We start from the raw sequence: 6,000 nt of genomic DNA on the forward strand, positions 1-6,000 counted from the left end.
GAGAAAATAACATCTTCAGAGGACTTAACAAAAATATGGCAGACAAAACCAGATTTAACATGAACAAAACATGATGATGGGCGACACGGTGGTGCAGTGGTTAGCACTGGTGCCTCACAGACAGAAGGTCCTGGGTTCCATTCCAACACCGTCGATGGGGGGTGGGACCTTTCTGTGTGGAGTTTACCTGTTCTCCCCGTGTCTGCGTGGGTTCTCTCCAGGTACTCCGGCTTCCTCCCACCATCCAAAGACATGCACCGATAGGTTAATTGGTTCATCTAAATTGCCCATAGGTGTGAATGTGACAGTGATTGTTTGTCTCTATATGTTCAGCCCTGCGATGAACTGGAGACTTGTCCAGGGTGTACCCCGCCTTCGCCCCTATGTAGCTGGGATAGGCTCCAGCGACCCTAGTGAGGATAAAGCAGGTTCAGAAAATGAATGAATGAAAACATTATGATGGGCCATGAAGGCCACAATTTCATCTCATTTATATTCAGGAATGAATATAAGCAAAATTTAGCAAAATTGTGTAAAAGTTATTCTTAAAGCAGCGAGCTAATAATTAAAAACCATTTCACGATACAGTCTGAAACCACAGACGTCAACAGGGTAACTGCTGATCCAACTAAATAATCTGCTACAGTGCTGTGTAAAAAGTTGGATATTAAATTGTATCACCAAAAGATATGACACAATTAAAGAAAAGCAGTTTCTGTGAATTACAGGCTTGTTATTTTGACCAGAATAAAAACCAGGGATTGTAGTTTTGTCCTCCGTGAAGCTGTGGCAGCAGTTCAGTCAATGTGAAACCGCAGAGAAGTTGTTCATCTGTTTGACTTTTCCTTCAGTTCATCAGCATGAGCTTCTCCTCGCAGACAGATGGGAAAGCACCACATTCTTCTTTATACACCTTTGAGGGACTCTTAAAAACTCACTTTTATAAACAAGCATTTCATTAAATCAGGACAGTGTAGTGTGTGTGTGCGTGTGCATATATTTGCGTATGGAGGTTTGTTTCCATCTATATTGTGTCTGTGTATTGGTGTATTCAGTGTCGGTTATGGGTCTGTCTTAGGGGTTGTTTGTGACATATGTGGCCATGGTGTTCGTTCAGTGTGTGTTGCTTGTGCCAGAAAGTTTGTATCTGCATGTTGAAACTGTTTTCTTATTCTTGTCTTTCCTATTTGTTCTTATCTATGTCTCCTTTATGTGAAGCACTTTGTAACATATTGTTTTAAAAAGTGTGACATAAATAAAGCTTTACTTACTTACTTACTTACTACAGTGTTGACCATTCAAAAAAAAAAACCAGACACTATTGTGGTTGCATGTCATGTCAGTTTAGCCAGTCCAGATCATCGTCCTCGTCGTTGTCACTCAACAGAGGGGCAGGTGGAGAACGCCTCTTCAAGCTTTGAACACAAACAAGAGAGAAAAAAGAAATATGAGTGATGTATGAGGAAAGATCTGGTACAACGCTGTCTGACTGAACACATAAGACGGAACACAAGGCAGGGGTCGGGGTTTGAAACGGTGTTTCCCACCAAATCTGAGAGCTCAGTCTGGACTGTACAGAGGGTTTCTGACCAGTTCCTCCTTCTCTTCCTACTCGCTGGCCGGCACAGGGGGTTTGGCAGGAGTTGTGGTCTGGAAAAATGGCCCCTCTCCATTTTCCTCACCCATTCCCCCAGTCAGACTGAGAGAACAGTAAAAGAAGAAGGGACGACAGAGACAGAGACATGAAGCGAAGGAGGGGGGGTTAGAAAGGCAGTTCGTTACACATGCAGAGAACAGAGCGGAGGGAGAAGATTCAACATTCCTTTTATTGTCACTGTATACACAGAGCATACACAATGAAATTCTGATGTGCTTGTTAAAAACGAGTCAGTGTATCTTTTGGTAATTGGATTTTCTTTTCAGAAACAAAAGAAAAACTAGTGGGTAATTGATTTTCATTTTAAAATAGACAAATTAAAATTGAATTTCAAGGTGTTTTTCTTTTTCAGTGTCAAAACAGATAAACCAAATTTTAAAAAACATTGATTTTCATTTTTTTCTAGTAACAAAAAAGAAAGTCCATAAGTGTCTAACGATATTAATTTTCCTAATTTCATTGTACACACAATGACAATAAAGGCTATTCTATTCTATTCATTCATCGGGCTGTTTCTAATCTGTCTGTACATTTCAAAACCAGCAAAACATCAGTTTCACATCAGTTGCTCTACTGTACTGTATCTTGGTTACTTCCCCGACAAACTGGATTCAGACAATGTTTATCTCCTAAAGATTCTGTTGACATCAGCTAAAAGAGTCACAACAAAATGTTGGCTACAGAAAGAGCCACCCGCAACAGGCTTTTTTATTTCTATCACAGAAAACATTTGACTGATGGAACAGCTGACTTTTGCCCTGCGGCTCCAGGAGGAGCCCTGAAAAAGGCGCTGGAGAAAATGGACAGACTTTACAAACAGTGACAGTACTAGTTAATAAAAGCATTTGATGTTGTATGCATGTTTGATGTTATAATCGCCATATCTAGACCTCAATTTCATGTTCTTGTTTTGTAAAACTAAAATGCTTATAAATAAAGTGTCAAAAAAAACACACCAAAAAAACCATTTTTGGGTTTGTGCTCACCGTTAACATAAAGCCTGGGTGGATCTTGGCAGCGGTCACTTGTTTCTGATGGCTCAGATACAGAAGCAGTTTGTACTGAAGAAAAGAAGAGATGCATTACTCATATAAACCAAAAGTTAATGTCAAACAAGTGACGGTGTGGCAAAGCTCCCACCTCACCTCTTTTGTTGTGTGGCTTCCCAGTCCGGCTGCTCCCAGCTTCCCTTGGTTCACATACTGTTGGTTAATGCTGCACCAGACACAACAATCTTTTACCTGGACTTCATTATGAGATGATTTGGTGGATTGTGACTTGATTGAAGTTAAAAAAAAGTGACATCAAAGCTCCTGACTGAAATGTAAAGTGGAGTACTCACTACCTGAAGGCTTGAACTTCTGTGGCAAACAGTAGAGGGTCTGCGCGTGATGTCACTGCTAGCGGAAGTCACCGCAGTTCCGCTCACTGAGTGGCAGAAAGAGGGAGATGAGTGACAGTGTTGGCTTCAATACTGTCTAAACTGAAGAACAATATTTAATAAAAAAATGGGGAAAGAGCTGTAGTGAGATTGATTGTATGAACAGGTTTGAAAAGCAGTCGGAGCTATCGTTTTACAGACGCCGAAAGACAAAGAAAAGAGAAGTAGATGGATCCACAAATCCAGGAAACCAAACCTAGATCTGTGGATCCTGTTTGGTGTCAGCTAACATTAATTTATGCTGGATTTTTGGGTAAAATTATACCTTACATGACCTATTGTTTTGGCTAACGTTCCTTCTTAGTAAAGTTCTTGGTTTCATGATCAGATCTTTCATGGTTTTTGTCTTCATTTTGTGACTCTGAACCTTGTGCTCCTACATGATTAGTTAAACTAACTTAAACTGAGGCTCACCTAGTTTTTCAAATACGGGGGTAGTGGAGCATAAAGCTATGACGGAGTATTAGGACCACATAAGAAAATAAAAACACTTGTGACTACGAGTATAAAGTCATAAAACATCGATATAAAACCCATAATTTTATGATAATGAAGTTGAATACAGAAAAAAAAAATCACAATGTTATGACAATAAAGTTGTAGTTACAAAAAGAACTCATAAAAATATCATTCGTTTATGAGATTAAAGTCGTCATATTCCAACAATAAAACTATAATATTACAAGAATAATGTCGCAATTTAAAAACAGGTGGTTTAAATCTGCTAATTTCCCAGAATCCAGTGGTGCCCTGCTGGTCCATAGTAGTATCTGTGTTGGATAAAGGACTGGATCTGAACTAGACTCAGTAAATCTCCTCAGTCCCAGTAGATCATGCATATATTCACTGGGGTCAGTCCACGGTCTACTGGAAATGCACTTTGGATCAGCTGGTTCTGGGCCCTAGTTTTGGAGCCTGGTTGTCAGTCATGATGAAACCATGTATATTTGCTTCATGTAAAAATAGCGCTGATCCCCTCCACCCTGGATGTCCGGATCCTCCATTTGTGTCCACATGTCAGTGTTCATGGACCACTTGTTCTTTGGTCGCTCGTACAGATCCATGTCCAGTCCAACTGTCCTTCATTTAATTTCAGATTTCACATTTTCCCTTTTCTCTGGCTGTGTTTACTGTTATACTCCGTCATGTTGAGCAGGTTGGTTTAAGACACTCAGTCTGACTTAGAGGGGCGTGGCCCAGGGGAGAAGTGATGTATGTGCATCCCCTCTATACTGTAGGAGCTCCAGGTGGTGGCGGTGGTGTCGGTGCTACAAAGAACCATAATGCTGTTCATTTATTGTTACTTCTTTGATGTTCGTTTTCTCTTTCTAGTAACAAAAAAGAAAGTTATTACCTGACAGAAATGGAAAAATGGACCAAAAATGCCTGTCGTTTTCATTTTCTGAGACCGGATGTTGTCATTTTCAAGGAAAGAGCGCTAATACCTAGGTCACAAAGATTCTTAAAAACGATGGGTTTGTACAAAATCTGGACATCGTAGACATGCCCCCTCCACGAATGTCTACAAACTCCAGATTTCATATGACCTGGAAAATTTGTACATTGTGTAGCTGTGTTTACTCTCATTTTGTACAGTGGAATGACTTTTGCTATTTTCATTTTATTTGGGAAATGGCCTGAATGGAATGATAAGTTACAGATATGGGTTAGAGGTTTTGCAAAGTTATTTATGACTCTTTTAACAATCATGTCAATATCATGACAGTCAGTGGATAGCTTTCTTTTGCACTTTAGAGCAGTGTTTATCACCTCCTGCTCATTTGTTGCACACAGAAAAACTGAACATGGATTCCTTTTAATGGTTTCATTACACTGGTCATCACCTTGGTTGGGAATATCTGCAGCCAACTCCAGGCACACATTTACAAAAAAACTATTAAAACGGTTGACTATGTTATTCATGCTGTGACTTACACTATTTTTATCAATAAAGTAGTCAGACTATGTTGCTTTAGTAGGTCCTTGTTTAATTAAGTTGTTCAATATATCCCAAGTTCCTTTTATATTATTCTTACTTTCATATAATAATTTATTATAATATTGCTTTTTGGTAGTTCTGATTATGTTTGTTAATTTATTTCAGTAAGTCTTATATCTTTGTTCTGCTTCTTTAGTTTTAACTTAATGAACGATTTATGGAGATTATTTTTCCTTTTACAAGCATTTATTATTTCTTTAATAAGCCATGAGTGTTTTTATTTTCTTTTTCTTTATGCAGAGTTATTTGGCAGGGCAGTGTGTGTTATACAGAGAAATAAATACATCTAAGAAATTACCATATGCACTCTCCACATCTGATTCCCTGTAGACTGTACTCCAATCCTGGAGCATTAGCCTGTTGTTAAAGGCATTGATCGTTTCTTCAGTTCTTATTGGTTTACAGATAATTTTCATGTCTTCTTTACTTTTCTTTATGTCTCAGTCAAACAGAGTGATATTGAGAGTAGATATTGTCTAGAATTGTGGCACTGTGTGATGTTATTCTGTTTGGTTTAGTTATTGATGGATAAAGGGACATACTGTACATTATGTCCAAGAAGTCATCTATAGTTTTTAGTTTAGTTTCTTTTACAGGAGAAAACTGTTTCTCCATCCATTCACTGAAAAGTTCAATACTTGAACCAGGTGATCGATATACACAGCTTAGAATTACATTTTTCTTCTTTTCATTGTGGATCTCTACAGTCACACATTCCATCGTTTCATCTATTTCTAATGTCATCTCTGTTAAGACCATACATTTTACTGATTTATGAATATATAGCGCGGCCCCACCCCCTATTTTCTTTTTTCTGTTCATATATCTTAATTCATAATCATCTAGACAAAAGTCAATACCTTTATCAATGTTAAACCAGGTTTCTGAAATGACAATGAAACT

This window comes from Sphaeramia orbicularis, chromosome 3 (assembly GCF_902148855.1).
Source record: "Sphaeramia orbicularis chromosome 3, fSphaOr1.1, whole genome shotgun sequence".
In the NCBI taxonomy this organism is placed as follows: domain Eukaryota; kingdom Metazoa; phylum Chordata; class Actinopteri; order Kurtiformes; family Apogonidae; genus Sphaeramia; species Sphaeramia orbicularis.